The sequence below is a fragment of the Erpetoichthys calabaricus genome, chromosome 3 (assembly GCF_900747795.2).
Source record: "Erpetoichthys calabaricus chromosome 3, fErpCal1.3, whole genome shotgun sequence".
NCBI lineage: Eukaryota > Metazoa > Chordata > Cladistia > Polypteriformes > Polypteridae > Erpetoichthys > Erpetoichthys calabaricus.
This window is the reverse complement of record NC_041396.2, coordinates 35,851,095-35,871,408: the sequence shown is the minus strand read 5'-3', so window position 1 is coordinate 35,871,408 and position 20,314 is coordinate 35,851,095.

Sequence of the window (20,314 nt, the reverse complement as noted above, 5' to 3'; positions counted from 1 at the left end):
GAGAAAGACAAAGGGGACTGAGAGCTTTAGTACTGCTGATTTGTGCATTGTGGTGATTGTGTTGTGTAAAGGAAACACAATAAATCGTGTGTATAATCGGGACATTTCGGTGTCTGTCTGTCTTTGGCCGGGCTGGTTTATCACAATTTCTAATAAGTGCGCATGCTCGGTACACCAAGGGGCGCATGCTCCTTATATTCCACCATATGTGCATAAAAGAGTGCTTTTTGGGCTATTGAAGGGGTATGAACTCAGGACACTGAGGGGGAACAACCCCCCACAAGTCTACCTGTTATGAACAACAAGGGGTAACATCCGTCAACCCTGCCTAAGACTCCAAATGGGCATTGACCAGCACTGGGTAAACAACATAACAAACAGGATGAAAAGCAACTCCTCTGTGTCCATTAAGGGTGGCCAATCGGGGAATGACATGTAATGAGCTAGATCCAATCAGGGAAGGACTACACAATAATTACGAATAAATCAGGGTGTGGTTAGAGTCTTTGTTTTTGAAAATCTGCATTTTTGCCCATCCACACCAGAATGCCGAGGTTGTGTTTTCAGAAGTATACGACTCTGGAGAGTGAATTTGCACAAGTCACCGTTTTGGGTTGTAGGGAATAAAAGTGAAACTGAAGATGAATGTGTGTGCTTTTATATAGAAGTGTGGACTGGAATGCTGGTACTCTGCTGATTATCTCATTTTCGCTGCTTACTCCAGGGTTGCTTTATCTCTATATAGATTGTCTCACATTTGCACTGTTTGCCAACTTCTCTGTACAGATTATTTTGTTTGGCACACCAGTGATTACGCCACTATCCCCTTTTTGCCTCTTTCTATTCCCCTTACACTACTTGTTGTCTGCTAATGTCCAGTTATATTCAAGTTCTCGGGTTCATAGATTGCTCTGTCCTTAGCCCTGCTCCCTTGTCTTTTATTTTGTCTGTTCTGTTTTCATGTACACCAGTTGGTATGACACCATCACTACTTATTATCTCATTCAGACCAGTTCCTATCTTCTTTGTGATGATTATTGTTGTCTTTGTACTGCTCACTTTCTCAGGGACACCAGTGCTTATCTCACGTTCCCGGCTTATTAGCTCATGGACACTCGGTGTATCCCCATTTTGACTGCTTGCTTTCTCTGCCTCACTACTCTCATTTATTTGTCTTTCTGTCTTCTTCATGTGGCTGCTTATGTTCTCATGGACTCTAGTGAGTTTCCGTCTTTTTATGTCTTTCAGATTTTTTTTGCTGTAGTCTTTATGCTGGCTGCTTTCTCAAGTACACTGGTGGTCACCTCATCCTTGCAGTTTGTTATCTCATTTAAGGTACAGTAGTTGCTCTCTTACTGTTGCAGATGTCATTATTTTTTAAACTGGGCCTTCCCTCGTCTCCACGAGTTGTCTCCTTTAATTTCTGAAGTTGATCCATTTGCACTTCCTACTGACTTCTTTACACCCGTCATTTCCTGTATGCTTGTTATGCTTACCTTCTGTTTTTTTTTTTATACTGGTTACTTTTTTATGGATACCAGTGGTCAGTTTCATTCTCTCTGTTTTACTGGCTGGTCCCACCTTTTCATGGCCTATTGTCATCTTTATATTAGATCATTTCTCATTTAGTCCAACTGTTAGCCCATTGAATTTCTTGGCTTCATCAGCTGCTCTTCAGTTACTGTATTTTGTTTTTGCTAATAATTCCTTAGATACACAAGTGGCTTTACAGTTTCATTTTAAATGAGTTTCGGTGTCACTTTCACTGCTTACTGTATGCTTGTTAGGCTACTGTGTTCTCTTCTTTTCACTTCTTATTCCCTGTTTTGTTTAATTGCTCAGTTATTTACACTTCTTGTCTTCTTCTTTATACACGTTACTATCTCAGCTTCACATGTGGTTGCAGTGCTTGTCATCTCATTTCCATTCACTGCTATCCTATGGTTACTGCTTCTTTTCTCAGGTTCGCTAGTGCTTGCACTGCTCATCCTTTCATTTAAATTCTCTGCAAGAGCATTTTTATTGCTCTGTGTTGCTACTGACTTCTTCATACTGGTTATTGTCTTATGTTTGCTACTTATCTCATTTTCACATTTTACTACCTCACATAGATTAGTTGCTCTTCCATTTGTACAGCTTATCGCCTTCTTTATGTTCGCTAATTATGTCTTTTTTCACTGCTTAGCATCTCAGGTTCACCAAGTGGTCTTTTATTTACAGTGCTTTCTGTCCTCTGTATGATTCTTAGGAAACCGCACTCCTTAAATGTGGGAAGTGACATCCTTCACATCTTCTACAACTCTGTGATTGCCAGTGTGACTTTCTACATTGTGGTGTGCCGGGCTGGTAATATAATTTCAAGAGAAGCCCACTGAATAAACAAGCTAATTAAAAGGGCCAGCTCATTTATGGGATGCACTCTGGACCCCCAGGAGGTATAGAGAAGAAGACAAAACTGAACTGAGTACCATTATGAACAAAGCTGAACATCCTCTCATTAACACACTATCACTGAGCACTTACAGCCAATAAATCATTCAGCAGAAGTGTGTCAAGAAATGCCATGGGGGCATCTTGATATCAACAGCAATATACTTACATAATGCCTCATTGGGACTGGGACTGCCAAGGAAGAAGTGTTTATTTATTTTAAATCTTCCTTCTTTGTTAGTCACTCTGGCGTGTGTTCAGGTAATAATACGTGCATGTGTGTGTGTGTGTGTGTGTGTGTGTGTGTGTGTATATATATTTATTTATCTACCTACTTAAGGTTTTAATTATTTGAAGAGCTTCAGTAAAAAGCCAAATTTGCCAAATAAAGCTATCTATCTATCTATCTATCTATCTATCTATCTATCTATCTATCTATCTATCTATCTATCTATCTATCTATCTATCTATCTATCTATCTATCTATCTATCTATCTATCTTCAAGCATGTGCACCAGAGGGTCATCTTTCAGGTTCTCCTAAAGTGAGTAATACCACCCCAGGATGAGAGGGGGCGCTGTCACTAAACATCCTGTCTTCCTTTTCCCTCTCAGCCCCGAGAAACCACCCCTTGATGGCACTGAAGCCCAAGAAGCTCCGCCTCTCCTGGTCCGCCCAATATAAAAGCAGAAGGCAGCATCTCATTTTGGTGCTGACCTTGATAATGTGCAGATGTGCAGATCAAGACCAGAGCTTGTTGTATATAATGCCTTTCTCATATCTATCTATCTATCTATCTATCTATCTATCTATCTATCTATCTATCTATCTATCTATCTATCTATCTATCTATCTATCTATCTATCTATCTATCTATCTATCTATCTATCTATCTATCTATCTATCTATGGAATATCCTAGGATGACAAAGCAGAAACATATTTTTAGATTGTTTTGCAAATGTACAAAAAAATAAAAAACTGAAATATCCCATGGACACAAGTATTCAGGCACTTTGCTATAACACTGGCTCAGGTGCCCCCCCATTCTGCTGTTCATCACTGTTCTTTCAGATTAGTTGATTCTTCTTTTTTTTCTTTCATAGCTGACTGGGGTCTTTATGCTGGTTGCTATCTCAAGTACACTGGTGGTCACCTCATCCTCACAGTTTGTTATCTCATTTAAGGTACAGTAGTTGCTCTCTTACTGCTGCAGATGTCATTATTTTTTAAACGGTGCCTTTCCTCATGTACAGGAGTTGTCTCCTTTAGTTTGTGAAGCTGACCCAGTTGCACTTCTTACTGACTTCTTTACGCTTGTTATTTTCCTTTTTCACATTTTCTTTCTTTCTCTTCCTCTCTTTCACGTTATTTCAGTTCTCAGGTGTGCTAGCTGCTCTCCCACCGATGCTGCTTATCTCTTTATACTGGTTACTTTTCATGGACACCAGTGGTCAGGTCATGCCATTGTTCACTGCCAATCTGTGATTTACTAGTTGCTCTCATCTGTACAGGGTCTACTGTTATCTTTTTACTGGTTGATTGTCCATGATTAGAAAAGGCACACACCGCTTTCTACTGCCGGTGCAACAGGTGACAACAGCTGAGGGACAACTCTGGGAGTGTGGCTGGGTGGCCGAGACAGAGCTCAGACTTGAACCGAATCAAACTTCTCTTGAGAGACCAGCAAGTAGTTGTCCAACAACAGTCTCCATCCAACCTGACAGAGCTGGAGAGGATCTGCAGAGAACAATGGCAGAAAATCCCAAAGTGTGTAAAGTTTATCATGCCAAACCCAACAAGAATCCAGGGCTGCTGTATGGGGCTTCAACTAAGCACAGAGTAAAGGGTCTGAATGCTTTTGTCAAAGTGAGATTTCAGCCTTTTATTTTTAATAAATTTGCCAAAATTTCTAAAATCCTATTTTCGCGTTGTCATTCTGGGGAACTGAGTGTTGTTTGATGAGGGAAAAAGAATGAATTGAAATGATTTTAGAGCAAGGCTGCAATACAGCACAATGTGAAAAAAGTGAAGGAGTCTGAATACCTTCTGAAGGCACACTGTGAGAATTAGTTTCCTCTTATTTATGACATTTTTTATGAGAAGGTTCCTATCTTTTGAGGAGGCTGAGGTCATTTGGTGTGAGAGATCTACCGCTGAGGACTTTCGTTGAGTCTGTGGTACTGAGTGTCATCTTTTATTCTGTGGTGTGTTGGAGCAGCCAAGGATACGAACAGATTGAACAAGATCATCAGAAAGGCCAGTTCAGTCTTTGGGGTAAAACTGGACACTGTGGAGGTGATAGTAGAGAGGAAGAGGATGCTGGAAAAAGTGTCATTAATTATGAAGATTCTCTCTCATCCACTCCATACATTGCTTCAGGGCCAAAGGAGTGCAATGAGCAGCAGACACTTTTGCAGGTCTTTTCTTCCTACTGCTATCAGACTATACAACCCTGGGCTTTAAAAACAAGCAGTGTGCGGGAGTGGGTAAGGCTTGGGACTCAAATCCCACTACTGACACTGTGTGACCCTGAGCAAGTCACTTGACCTGCCTGCCACATTGGAAAGCCAAAAGAAACTGAACCAATTGTACCATAAACGTTGTATGTTGCCTTGGATAAAGGCGTAAGCCAAATAAGTAAACGTATCCATTACTGGATTATTTAATGAATGGTATATATGGGACATCAGACTCTGTAATCACTGGTACGTTATCCATCACTAGACACTATATCTGTCCTTACTGGTCATCTTATGTATCACATTTTTTGCACATATTATAATAATGTGACACTGCATTGTATTTGTTACTGAGGATGGGTAATACACCACTATTTTGGGTATTTCATGGTTTTTATTTATCTTATTTATTTCATCTGATATATTTTATTAGATGTGTTAGTTATATAATCTATATGTACTTGTTTTAATTTTGCTGTGAGCTGCTGAAACACCTACATTTCCCTTCGGGGGTTAACAAAGCGATATCTTATCTTGTCTCATCTTGCCTCATCTCACTTTTATCTTATCTTATCTTATCTTATCTTATCTTATCTTATCTTATATTTTCTCACCCCCATCTTTTCTTATCCCCTCTTATCTTGCCTTGCCTATCGTATCTTATATTATCTTATCTTGTTTTGTCTATCTTATCTTTGTTTTATCTTGTCTTGTCTTATCTCGACACATTTTCACCCTTTCTTGTCTTGCCTTATCTTATCTTGCCTTGTCTTACATTATCTGGTCTTCCATCCATCCATCCATTATCCAACCTGCTATATCCTAACTACAGGGTCACAGGAGTCTGCTGGAGCCAATCCCAGCCAACACAGGGTGCAAGGCAGTTAACAAACCCCGGGCAGGACACCAGCCCACCACAGTTATCTGGTCTTTTATTTTCTTATCTTGTCTTTCCTTGCCTAATCTCATCTTGCCTTATCTCACTTTGTCCTATCTTATCCTTTCTTTTCTTGTTTTATCTTGTCTCATCCCATCTTATCTTATTCCATCTTATCTTATCTTTGCCCTACTCCAGCTTACCTTACCTTTGCCTTATCTTATACTGATGTGAATTGTCTTGTCTTGTCCTGTCTTATCTCATCCCATCTCATCTCATCTCATCCCCCACCCCACCCCACCCTATCATCTCATCTCATCTCATCTCATCTCATCTCATCTCATCTTATCTTATCTTATCTTATTTTATCTTATCTTATCTTTCCTTATCTTATGTTGTCTCATCTTGCCTCATGTCACTTTGTCCTATCTTATCTTTTCTTTTCTTGTTGTATCTTGTCTCATCCCATCTTATCTTATTCCATCTTATCTTATCTTTGCCCTACTCCAGCTTATCTTACCTTTGGCTTATCTTATACTGATGTGAATTGTCTTGTCTTGTCGTGTCTTATCTCATCCCATCTCATCTCATCCCCCACCCTATCATATCTTATCTTGTCTTGTCTCGTCTTGTCTTGTCTTACCTTATCTTTCCTTATCTTATTTCTGCCTTTTCTTGTCTTGTCTTGTCTTACCTTATCTTACGTTGTCTCATCTTGCCTCATCTCACTTTGTCCTATCTTATCCTTTTTTTTGTCTTGTCTTATCTTAAACAATCCACAAAAAATGATATAAATAAGTAATACACAAATTCCTAAAATCTCCACAGGGTCACACACTGCCATGCTAGAACACAAAAAACTATCCCAAACTGTTGTCATAAAGTTAGAAGTGCACAATTGTCTAAAATGTCTACATGTTGTAGCATTAAGAGTACTCTAGCCTGAACCCTGAAAAATGGCTTCACACCATTATCCCTCCTATGCAGTCCAGAAGGGGGTGTTCTCCTGGCATCTTCCAAATCGAGGTTTGTCCAACAGACTGCCAGAAGGTGAAGCATGATTCATCACTCCAATGACCCTAAACTTGATGCTTGGCATTGGGCATGAAAACCCACTTCATGAAGCTCCCTATGCACACTTCTTGTGTTGGTGTTGCTTCCATAGGCAGTTTTCATGCTCTACTACTTTATGGCTGAGCTGAGCTGTTGTTGCTCCTTGATGTTTCCACTTCACGAGAATGGCACAGTTGATCTAACTGGTCAGATCTAGCAGAGCAGAATTTTCATGTAGTAACTTGTGGTAAAGGTGGCTTCCTACGACAGTGCCACATTTAAAATGACTGAGGTCTTCAGTACGACCCATTCAACTGCCAATATTTGTCAATGGAGATTGCAGGACAAGGGGCTGAACTCAATAATTTGTTGGCCATATTGTGTATCTTATTTTCACTGCCAATTACCTCATTTCCAATATTTGCTTTCCCTGCTTATTGTCTACTTTCTACTGGTTACTTTCTCGGGTTCAGTAGGCTACAATGCTTGCCACCTCCTTTATGGTGGTTACTTCGTAATGTTCACTAGTTATGTCAATTTACCTTCCATTTGTACAGCTTGTTGTCTTCTTTACACGGATTAATGTTCACATAATGTTCTATGTTCACTTGTTACCTCACGTTCACTGCTTTGTTTCTCAGGTTCATCAGTCACTCTTCCATATTTCCCTGTTCTCTGTATTGATTTTTTTTGGTATCCACTGATGTTATCTCATTTTCATCACCTACTAACTCATTTAGATCAGTTGTTCCCCCGTTTACACTTATCTGAATATTTGTTGTTGCCACACAAGCATGTTAGAGGTTCATCTTACAGGCTCATCTGAGGTACGTAATACCCCTCCGGACTGTCGCTAACAGTCTTTTCTCCTTTTGTTTCCTTCACAGAAGCCCCTCCTCTTTCGGCCCAGAGAAGTCCCGCTCCTTCAGGCTCAGACAGCATAAAAAGCAGACATCTCCCACAAGGTGGCATTGCTTTTTGGACCAGAGCAATGCCCCATGTGGATCTCCCCAATGTCTGACCCAACCTTTAGAGAGCCATTTCCAGGCCGAATGTCAAGGCGATTGCTTCTGTTTCAGTTGCCACACTGTCTAGCTCCTGTTTCTTTTGTTCTTGAAACTACTTTGTTTGATACATTAAATGGGACGGCTCAGTTGGTGCCGCATCTTTTCTCAGGGACTCTGTCAAATCTGTCCAATAGACCACAACATTCACATACATCTTAGTCTCCAATCTGGATTTCTTAGTTTTATGTGGAAACCAGAGCCGCTCCAGCTGCCCCAACCCCGACACAGACAGGCAGAGACACGAGTTTGCCACACGACACTCGTATATTCACATAGGAAGCTTTTTTCCCTCTCTCCCCATAGCAGCACAGTACAAGCACCAAAATAGCACAGTCCCTTTTTCTTTCTTTGTCGTCCCCAACTCCACTCCTCCTCTTGGAAAGCTTTGTCCATCTTCCTTCCGACTTCGGCTCCCTGAATGGAGTGAGGCGGCTCCTTTTAAGCAGTCCCTGGGAGTGATCTAGGTGCATCGTTAATCAGACCTGGAATCACCCCCAGGTGTGGTGAATGCCCCATGTAGGGCTCTGCAGCTCCCTCTGGCCAACAGGGCTGTGCCACACTCTAACTCCCAGCGTGCCCTGAGGGTATCCATGCTGCCACAGCTGCCCAGGAGGGCTGCCTTCCAGAGTCCCGGGGGAGTTTGTGTCTTGCAGATGCCCTCTCCCCCGGTTTCTCCAACTAGTCGGGTAATGGTTGTGGCTGCCCCTCATAGCCTATGACTCGCATTTTCCCATGCATTAATATTAAGGATTTTCAGTTGTGTGTGAATGTGTGCGACTGCAATTTGCTGTATCACTTGCAGATTTATAGATGGACTTTTGCACATTTCATTTGCTCGCTCATTCCTGGAGGTTCCCTTGTTGTATTCAGGCATTGTGCCATCTTGCTTTGGGGCTTTTTACGGTCTCATATGTCTAACATTCATCACGTCTTAGAGTGTTACTCTCTTGCATGTATGACTGATGGCCTCGTTTACAGGATTTATAGTGCTGTGTGTATGACTAGCAAACTCATTTGCACAAGCCACTCTTTCATTTATGAGATTTATTCTCTTCTTCATGTAACTTATTATCCCCTTTCAGTGACTTAGGATCTCACCCTTAGAGCTTATCGTGCTGAATGGCCTGTTGTTGTCAAAATTATTCAATTGTAAGATTTATAACTTCACCTAACATTTTATGAACGTTCCATTGATGAGGAATCGAGAATGGCTGCCATGACACACTTAAAAAATTGGGGTGCTCTGCAAATAATAAGTAGCCTTTGCAGTAGCATGTTAACCCAAATTATTAACACTAGCTTACAGGCCACAGAAGGTTATGTTTAAGTTATAAAGCGCAATGATGAAGGCTCACCTGGACTGATGTGTGCAGTTTTGGTCTCCATATTACAAAAAAGACATAGCAGCACTAGAGAAAGTCCAGAAAAGGGCAAGTACCCTGAATCCAGAACTGAGATGTATGAGCGATGAGGAGAGATTGAAGGAGCTGAACATTCTCAGCTTAAGCAAACAGAAATCAAGTGGTGACAAGATTAAAGTGTTTAAAATTATGAAGGGAATTAGCACAGGAAATCCAGGCTGTTCCTCTAAAAAGGAGCTCAACAAAAACATGGGCTCACAGATGGAAACTTATTAGGAGCTTCTTCTTCAACTTTTTCCCACTTTTGTGTGGGGTTGTTATGCCTGATTAACCTTCTCCTCACTGATCGGTCCTCCGCCTCCTCCCCAGTCCAGTCAGGCCCTTTTCCTTCAGATGTTCTAATACTTTATCCATCCATTTTAGATTACCTTGCTTTCTTTTCCCCTGTACTTCCATTCCCATCACTCTTTTGCCCACATATTCATTGCCTCTCCTCATCACATGTCCATACCACATCAATCTACTTTCCTGTCCTTTCTCAGATATCTTTCCCACTTTTGTTGTACTTCTGATTGTCTAATTTCTTATTCTGTCCTTTTTTGTAGCTCCAGACATCCATTTGAACATTTTCATTTTCACCTCATCTAACATCTTCTCCTGTGTCCCCTCTACTGACTATGTCTCAGCTCCATACATCATTGCTGGTCGTACCACAGTCTTAAAAACCTCACCTTTAATCTTTACCTTCTTCAATCACACAATACTCCCTCTTCCAATTGTCCATCCACACTGCACTCTAAGGGTTATGTCTGCATCTAGTTTTCCATCTTGGGCTACCACTGATCCTACATATTTAAATGTGTCCACTCTTTTCAATAGCTCTATCTGCAAGATAACTTCTAAATCCTGATCATGATTAAGCCTCATATATTTTTGTCTTCTTTCTATTTATCTTCAACCCCCAATGTTCCAAAGTCCTTCTCTATTCTTCCATCTTCCTCTCCACTTCCTCTTTTCTGCTGCTATACAACACAATATCACCAGCAAAACGCCTGCACCAGGGTGACAGGTCCTTTATTTACTGACTCAACACATCCATAACCAGATCAAAGAGGGAGAACTTCAAGAAGACCCCTGATGCAGATCTAACTGAGATCTTATCTGCTACTCCTATACTGTTTTCCACTACCCAATACCCAAGCCCTCACTCTCTCATTCATATCCTGGACAATCCTCACCTTCTTGTCTGGTCCTCATTTCTCTTTTATGCACCTCCAGACCTCCTGACGTAGCACTCTATCATAAGCCTTCTCCAAATCCATAAGCACCATATGCAGTCTTTTCTGCTTTTCTCGATGCTTCTCCATCAGTTGTCTTAATGAAAGACTGCATCAGTTGTTCTTCTCCCTGGCATACACCCAAACTGCTCCACTCCTATGCCGGTCTCTTCCCATAAGCCACCTCTCTGTAACCTTTTCCAAAATTGTATTGTGTGTGACATCAACGTTATCCCTTTATAGTTTCCATAATCCTGAATATCACCCTTCTCCTTATACATCACTGTTCCTCCATTCCTCTTATATCATCTTGTGTTCATAGATCTTCTGCATCAGATCCCACAACACATCTACTCTCTTGTCTCCTAAACTCTTCCACACTTCTGCTGGTATTTCATCCGGTCTCATTGTCTTTCCACTTTTTAGTCTTTTCTCTGTCTCCTTTACTTCCTCCCACCTTATTCTTGGCACTGGCCCTTCATCTGGGACTCCATCCCCTAACATTACCCTTGGATTTTCTTCATTCAACAGCTTTTCAGACTTCCTCTTTCATCTATTCTTGATCCTGTTATGCTCACATCTTGCTCATCTTTCATCTGCTTTATTAAGAGCTGGTGTCAACAAATGTTACAACGTTTTTCTTCATGTGACCAAGTAGTGAGGTAGAGAGTAGGACTTTAGGAAACTTTAGACCTCATCTTGATGTTATTTTGGAGAATTTAGGTGAATACGATTGGAGAGCTTGCTGGGCTGAATGGCCTATTCCCAATTGGGCTAATGTTCTAATAGTTGGGCCCTTAACCTGCAATTTGCTCCATCCTGGGTATGTCGTTAGCTTGCATCCAGCCATACAAGCAGGTCCTCCAACTTGCACGACAATCTTGGGGGCTGGTGGCAGGATTGGCCCTCCAGCAACTGTAAAAACTAGTGTGGTGCTGAGGTGTCACCCGTTGCATGGCTGTGCTCAGGTCCAGGGCCGTCCTAACAGTATTATAGGAGCCTGGGCAAAGCAGTGCACTGGGGCCCTTACCTACACAACCACTCACAGGAATAAAAATGTAAATGGTCGATAAAATTAAACATATATTTATTGTATTGGTACAGCATTAAAAAGCATGCTGTACAGCAAAGACGAATCAACACAGTCATTTGAACAATATAACATGAGCCTTGAAAAACACAAAAATTTCAAAATTTAAATGATACTCAATTGGTAAACCATACAGATGGAGATGGCATCGTATGAAATCACTATGAATTATTTATTATTAATCAAGTGTTCAACACAAACATTTGTGAAATTTCTTTGCAGAGAATTGAGTTGAAGTGACGTTAACATGTACGCTTTTACATGATGTCATGTGTGTAAGATCTGTACACAGACAGGTACGCGATGCTGCAGAGGTGACCGTGATATTAAATCAGAGGCGGATGCCAATGTCCACTTGTAACACAATAACAAATATTTATAGTTTAGTATAGTATAATACTGATTTATTGACAGCAAGTCACAACATACATAAATTAGCATGGGGCCCCTATGCTCGTGGGACCCCCGGACAACTGCCCAGCGTGCCTATGCGTTAAGACGGCCCTGCTCAGGTCCTAATTTGGGATCCTGAGGTGGTTTTGTGTAGTGGGTGCAGGTGCATGCTCCCAACCTCATACCAACCTCAGTGGCCTACAAGTGTTTAGATGGTTTCTCTTACATGTAAACGTAAATGTCAAAGACCTTCAAAGGCAGTAAAATGTGTGCATTTCATTCTGGGAATGGTTCTGTAAATGAAATCTGCTCTTTCAGTTTTGGAAAGGTTTCTAATCTGTGGAAAAAGAAATCTTCACAGCATGGAAGGCTACAACTTAGCAAGATATGGACAGATAAAGCTACCCTAATCTAAGCCTGAGTTATTTTGTGGGGCAAGTCCTTTCAAAATTTGGAACTTACTGGTATTTTATGAACTTATTCATAGTTATTTCTGATGCCTGTCATAGATATACATAAGAGTTTCTTTCTGGATCCTTCATGTGGATGGTTCTTTAGGGAGCTATAAATGGTTCCTCTATGGCTTTGCTCTGAAGAACCAATTAGGCATCTTTATTTTTAAGAATGTTGGTCCACATCACCCATCTCCTGTTCCTCATGAAGGTCCCATTTACCTGAAGCGCATGCCATCTATGTTGTCAACACCTGATTTTCTAAAACAAGCGACTACTTAAATTGTGGAGGTCGCTCACAGGGCCATCTTAGCAGCATCAAAGGCCCCCAGGCAAAGTAGGTGCGCTAGGTCCATGTTTTGATAGCAAAACAGAAACATGCATAAGCATCAGAAAAATTGTATGTGTGCTCCTGGGGCCAACGCCTATTGTGCCCATACATTAAGACAGCCCTGGGTTGCTGTGAAGAAAAGCGGGACATTATACAGGGTGGGGCATAAAGATATCCCATATTTTGAGAGAGAACTGTATGGACTGTAGTAGGGATAGAGAGGTGGGTAGGTCTAATTCGGAAGGTTAGGCTCTACCATTTGCAATACCCATCTTGAGTTGGACCGGTGAACATCAGGACTTTGTTGTTCAAGTGTATTATGAAAACAACTGTTTTGTGATAGCGATTCAGAGAGAGTTCCGTACACTCTTCGCACTCGGTTGAAATGCATCAGTACCTAATCAGAAAACAATTTTGCAATGGATTTCTAACCTTTGGGCAACTGGGTCCACACCAAAAAGAAAATCACCTGGCAGACCTAGGACTGTTAGAACACCAGAAAATGTGGAAGCAGTAAGAGCATCCATTCAGCAATCACCAAGGCATTCCGCTCGTAAGCAAGTCATGGCACTTTGAATATCAAGTCGGAGTTTGAGGAGGATTCTGCATTGCCGATTTAAAACTGCAATCTTACAAAATGATGTTTGCTCAAGAGTTAAGTGAGAGAGATGATGCCAACCGCAGAGCCCTAAGTGCAGAAATTCTTGAACAGGTTCCCACTCTAGCAATAAGGCTCACTTCCTTATCAGTGGAGCTGTAAACAAGCAGAAGTTTCACCACTGGGCTGAACATAATCCTCATGAACTCCATGAACGACCGCTCCACTCTCTTCACGTAACTGTTTGGTGTGCACTTGCCGACTTTGGTGTGATCGGCCTGTACTTTTTTGAGGAAGGTAGTGCAACAGTAAATGTAACCTCTAACCGGTATGTTCAAATGTTGGGGACCTTTCTGCGCCCCAGACTGGACGATGTGGATTCAGAACATGTGTGGTTTCAACAGGATGAGGCCACAGCTCACCCAGCATGACGTTCTCTTTAAGGGGAGACGTGGGGTGGCCGACACGGTCACCAGATTTAAGCCCATGTGACTTTTTCCTTTGGGGATACCTAAAGAAAAAGGCTTTCAAACATCATCCTCGATCTCTTCAGGATTTGAAGGAAAGGATCAGACAGGAAGGGTGGGACGGTGGCGCAGTGGTAGCGCTGCTGACTCGCAGTTAGGAGACCTGGGTTCGCTTCCCGGGTCCTCAATGCATGGGGTTTGCATGTTCTCCCCGTGTATGCGTGGGTTTCATCCAGGTGTTCCGGTTTCTTCCCACAGTCCAAAGACATGCAGGTTAGGTGCATTGGCAATCCTAAATTGTCCCTAGTGTGTGCTTGGTGTGTGGGTGCGTGTGTGTGTCCGCGCCTTGTGTAGGCTGGGATTGGCTCCAGCAGACCACCGTGACCCTGTAGTTAGGATATAGCGGGTTGGATAATGGATGGATCAGACAGGAAATCAACACTACTCCTCCTGAGATGACCCGGACAGTGATGGAAGAACTCCCGGGAATGTCTTCAGCAATGTATTGCCAATGACTGCCGCCATTTGTCTAATATGATTTTTTAAACCAATTAAAACAAAACTGTTTTTTTATGTACTTTTCAGAAATATATACATTTTTTTTTAGATAGCTTCGTTCATTTTTTAAACCCTTTCAAAATGTGGGAGATCTTTACGCCCCACCCTGTACATGAAGCACGTGAATTATATGCTATTGTCTAATCCAGACCAGGGTCGCTGTTATGGGCCAGGGCCTATCCCAGTTAGCATAGGGCACAAGGCAAGAACAAACCCTGGACAGGCCACCGGTCCATCACAGGGCGGTGAGTGAATTTCCTCGTCTAAATCATTTTACCTGTCAACATTGTATAGTTTGACATTCTGTGCAAGAATCCATCTTCCATTGGGGCTTCTTGTAGTGCAGAGCATTAAAAGGTGTTATTTCAAATTGTCTTCTTTTGGGTTTGGTGTGAAAGGCGCTTTATAAATTGAAGAGTTAATTAATGCAACGACGTAGAACCCAGTATTTCCAAAATGAGGGTAATGCTTAGTAGAGCAAAGTGACTTTTCTAAGAAAAATTGGCAGCAGGAGAAAATGACAAGTGACACATCACAGAGTCGGCAGGCGTAGCTCATACCGGCATGTTCATCTGCTCGTGACGGCGGAGAGCATTCAGGCTGCTGCTGAAAAGACAGAAACATGGTGAGGATTGGTGATCCATCTTTAAAAGGAATAATATTAAGTGGGTTTCATTATGCTGTAGTAGTAGTAGTAGTAGTAATAATAATAATAATAATAATAATAATAATAATAATAACTGCTAACCACTCTTTTTTTCCGCATCCATTTAATTTCTCTTCCGACATACGCCATGCCTATGTAATGTCCCTGGAGAAACCACACAAAGAGCAACCTAAAGCATATTGCGATGCATTGTCAAAGCCTCATCATCCCAAATTATGAAATGTCACACAAAGTGTAAATAAAATGACACGGTAATCCTTCAGAGAAATGACTGCTTCTCTTTTCAATTACAAGCTCATATTTTCACGGGACGTGCCGTTCTCGCACCGCCGTCATCATTGTGGCGGCTTTCCTTATAAAAAATACAACAGGCATTAAGGTAGCGCTTCAAGGTCAATAAAACAAAACGACTGTTTTCCGCCTGCTTTCCTCCCGTGACTTTTTTTTATTCTTTTAATATTCCGCTGCGCCAGCTCAGCCTCCAGGTGCTGATTGTCTTGCAGGAGTTAGGACCCCCCTCTAATTCCTCCAGCTCTGGCATTAGTACTGACTGACAGATCGCAAAGGTCAAGTGTGCCTATGAAAATGCATTTCTTCTTTGTTTTAATGCCGACTTTGCCTACAAGTACGTGTCAGCTTGTTCTCACTTAAATTAAATGCAAAAAAAAAAAAAATGCAATCATTAGAATGGCACACGACTGGCACGCTTTGTGCTCAGTTCCTCTTCGTTCTGAATTAATCCTGCCTTAGAGCGAGACATGCCAACTGGTGTACCCGAAAGGGTAATTAGGGTTAGCCCACCTCTGGGAAACTGGCAAACCTTTGTTAATAATTCACACCTCTGGGTGGATGAACAGGTCAAGGCAAATTTTGCACGCTGTCTCCAGAAGATAACAGAATTTGAGCGAGTCACCTCATCTCCTGGAAAAGATTCCAGCAGGTCCTAGTAATACGTCTACCATGCCTGTAAAAAAAAATAAAAATTATTTTATTGCAGTCCAAGTGAGCAGGGGAGTCTTTGAGATGTCAAAGGTGGACCCCCCAGTTTTGTCTCAGACCCTTTGTTTCACCTTCAGCTTTGTCAGTTCTAATTATTTCAGAGGACCCTGCAATGAAATCTGTTACAGTGAGTGCGTTTACATGGGCACACTAAACCAGAATCAAGTGAGTAACCCGGTTAAGGCAGTGTGGCACCGCCCATCCGGGACGCCCAGGAAGACAGGAGGAGGGCTCATTCCTCCTCCAGACCGCGAGGGGGCGTCCACCCTGGTTGTATTGGGGGCCACCAGTACAGGGCTTGAAAGCCCAACCCTGTAGGGGCCCGTGGTCACCGCCAGGGGGCATCCCCCTGCCTGAAGGACCCTGGACCCCAGTGCTTCTGCCACACCAGGAAGTACTGGTGAGAAGAAAAGAGGGAACACCTGGAGTGTGCACTTCCGCCACACTGGGGCATGTCCGCGGGGTGGCCGGTGTACACCTGGAGCACATCCGGGTAGTGATAAAAGGGGCCGCCTCCCTTCATTCGAGGCTGGAGTCGAGTGGAAGAGGACAAGGTCTTGAAAGGAGAGACAGGAGGCAGCCTGAAGAGTGAGGCATCGTGGTTTGGCCTGGACTTTGGGGAAGTCTGTGGGTTGTGTGGCACAATTGTAAATAGTAATAGTTGTAAATAAATGTGTGTTGGGTGACATGAACGTGTCTGCCTGTTTGTGTCCGGGCTGTTCCCCACAGCAGAAAGCACCCATTCACATAGACGAAACTCCCTTGGCAAAACACTCCATCAATGTCACTGCATTAGAAAGAGTTAAAGGTCATTAACAGCCACCATGAATGTGAAAATAAACGTGGAGCCTGCGATCCGTACTAACCCCTAATTTCTTTGCTGTTCTTTCTCCGGTTTTCTGTGGTGGTGATCTGTGCCAACACCCAAGGCCATTTTAACAGCATCATAGGCCCACAGGCAAAGTAGAGCACTGGGGCCCTTGTTTTGATAGCAAAAACAGAAACATACATAGGCATCAGAAAAAAAAACTGGTCCCCTATGCTCGTGGGGCACCCGGGCAACTGCCCAGCGTGCCCATACGTTAAAATGGCCCTGCCACCACCCCCTGATCAGGGCACCACACAGTCCCTACATTGATGGTTTGAAGGCCAGATGCCCTCATGACCATCATCATCAAATTCTTCCATGTGAAGCCTGAAAACCATTGATGTTAGGTAGAATGCCCAATGGGGGCTGGGTGGTCTCATGGCCTTGGAACCCCTGCAGATTTTGTTTTTTTTTTCTCCAGCCTTCTGGAGTTTTTTTTTTTTGTTTGTTTGTTTCTGTCCTCCTGGCCATCAGACCTTACTTTATTCTTTGTTACTTAGTATTGCCTAATCTTATTTTTATATATTGTCACACTTGGGTTACACAATTGCACAGATTCATTCAGGGTTTTCAAGAAACAAGCTTTATTTGTAAACAGCATAATAAAGCATAAACCAGAAGATGTCTGGGGGAGAAGTGAGACAAGGCAATAAGCATAAAGGACAGGTGATGTACAAGCTAGTAACTATACAAATTACTGCGCGAGAAGCAGATCACACGACACAGCAGCATCTAACGGAGCAAAGAGGAGGTAAACTGTATTTGTTCCCATTGTATCAGCATTTAAGAGCAAGTTTCGGAGGAGCGACCACGTCTTCTAGGGGTGTGTACAGCCCCCTTCTTCACATCCATCCATCCATCCATCCATCCATTATCCAACCCGCTACAGTTAGGTCCATAAATATTTGGACAGAGACAACCTTTTTCTAATTTTGGTTCTGTACATTACCACAATGAATTTTAAATGACACAACTCAGATGCAGTTGAAGTGCAGACTTTCAGCTTTAATTCAGTGGGGTGAACAAAACGATTGCATAAAAATGTGAAGCAACTAAAGCATTTTTTGAACACAATCCCTTCATTTCAGGGGCTCAAAAGTAATTGGACAATTGACTCAAAGGCTATTTCATGGGCAGGTGTGGGCAAGTCCGTCGTTATGTCATTATCAATTAAGCACATAAAAGGCCTGGAGTTGATTTGAGGTGTGGTGCTTGCATGTGGAAGATTTTGCTGTGAACAGACAACATGCGGTCGAAGGAGCTCTCCATGCAGGTGAAAGAAGCCATCCTTAAGCTGCGAAGACAGAAAAAACCCATCTGAGAAATTGCTACAATATTACGAGTGGCAAAATCTACAGTTTGGGACATCCTGAGAAAGCAAGCAAGCACTGGTGAACTCAGCAACGCAAAAAGACCTGGACGTCCACGGAAGACAACAGTGGTGGATGATCGCAGAATCATTTCCATGGTGAAGAGAAACCCCTTCACAACAGCCAACCAAGTGAACAACACTCTCCAGGGGGTAGGCGTATCGATATTCAAGTCTACCATAAAGAGAAGACTGCATGAAAGTAAATACAGAGGGTGCACTGCAAGGTGCAAGCCACTCATAAGCCTCAAGAATAGAAAGGCTAGATTGGACTTTGCTAAAGAACATCTAAAAAAGCCAGCATAGTTCTGGAAAAACAGATGAAACCAAGATCAACCTCTACCAGAATGATGGCAAGAAAAAAGTATGGAGAAGGCGTGGAACAGCTCATTATCCAAAGCATACCACATCATCTGTAAAACACAGTGGAGGCAGTGTGATGACTTGGGCGTGCATGGCTGCCAGTGGCACTGGGACACTAGTGTTTATTGATGATGTGACACAGGACAGAAGCATCCAAATTAATTCTGAGATGTTCAGAGACATACTGTCTGCTCAAATCCAGCTAAATGCAGTCAAATTGATTGGGCGGCGTTTCATGATACAGATGGACAATGACCCAAAACATACAGCCAAAGCAACCCAGGAGTTTATTAAAGCAAAGAAGTGGACAATTCTTGAATGGCCAAGTCAGTCACCTGATCTTAACCCAATTGAGCAGGCATTTCACTTGTTGAAGACTAAACTTCGGACAGAAAGACCCACAAACAAACAGCAACTGAAAGCCGCTGAAGTAAAGGCCTGACAGAGCATTCAAAAGGAGGAAACCCAGCATCTGGTGATGTCCATGAGTTCAAGACTTCAGGCTGTCATTGCCAGCAAAGGGTTTTCAACCAAGTATTAGAAAGGAACATTTTATTTCCAGTTATTTCATTTGTCCAATTACTTTTGAGCCCCTGAAATGAAGGGATTATGTTCAAAAATGCTTTAGTTGCCTCACATTTTTATGCAATCATTTTGTTCACCCACTGAATTAAAGCTGAAAGTCTGCACTTCAACTGCATCTGAGTTGTTTCTTTTAAAATTCATTGTGGTAATGTACAGAACCAAAATTAGAAAAAAAGTTGTCTCTGACCAAATATTTATGGACCTAACTGTATATCCTAACTTACGGTCACAAAGGTTTGCTGGAGCCAATCCCAGCCAACACAGGTTTCAAGGCAAGAACAAATTCCCGGGCAGGGCACCAGCCCACTGCAGGGCACACACACACACACACACCAAGCACACACTAGGGACAATTTAGGATCGCCAATGGACCTAACCTGCATGTCTTTGGACTGTGGGAGGAAACCCACGCAGACACAGGGAGAACATGCAAACTCTATGCAGGGAGGACCCAGGAAGCGAACCCGGGTCTCCTTACTGCGAGGCAGCAGCGCTACCCACTGCGCCACTGTGTCGCCCCCCTTCTTCACAATATTTATCTTGTAAAGCACTTTAAGGTACATCATTCATCCATCCATCCATTATCCAAGCCACTATATCCTAACTACAGGGTCATGGGGTGAGCTTCATCATTTGTATGAAAACATGCTCTAGAAATAAATGGTGTTGTTGTTGTTGGAGCCTGCTACTCATAGAAGAACCATTTTTGGTTCCCAAAAGACCCAAGCACGTGAAGGCACCAGAAAGAGCCATTCATTAATTTAAATCTTTAACAGGCTCAGAAAGTAAATAACTAAATAATAATAATAATAAATCGCAACAGATTTGTGAAATACGAATAAGTCCTGATTTTAAAGGGACTTTCACTGCATACAATAACACAGGCTAAGTCCAGGTCTTCTTCATCTGTTAGTGTCCCACTGCCATACATTAAAGATTTCCGTTTGTTTTTCTACATATTAGGATGTTTTTCAAAGCACAAAGGACCGACTTCATATGCAGGGAACTCTTTCCAGGAATGAAATGGTGCTTTGTCAACCAAAGGTTC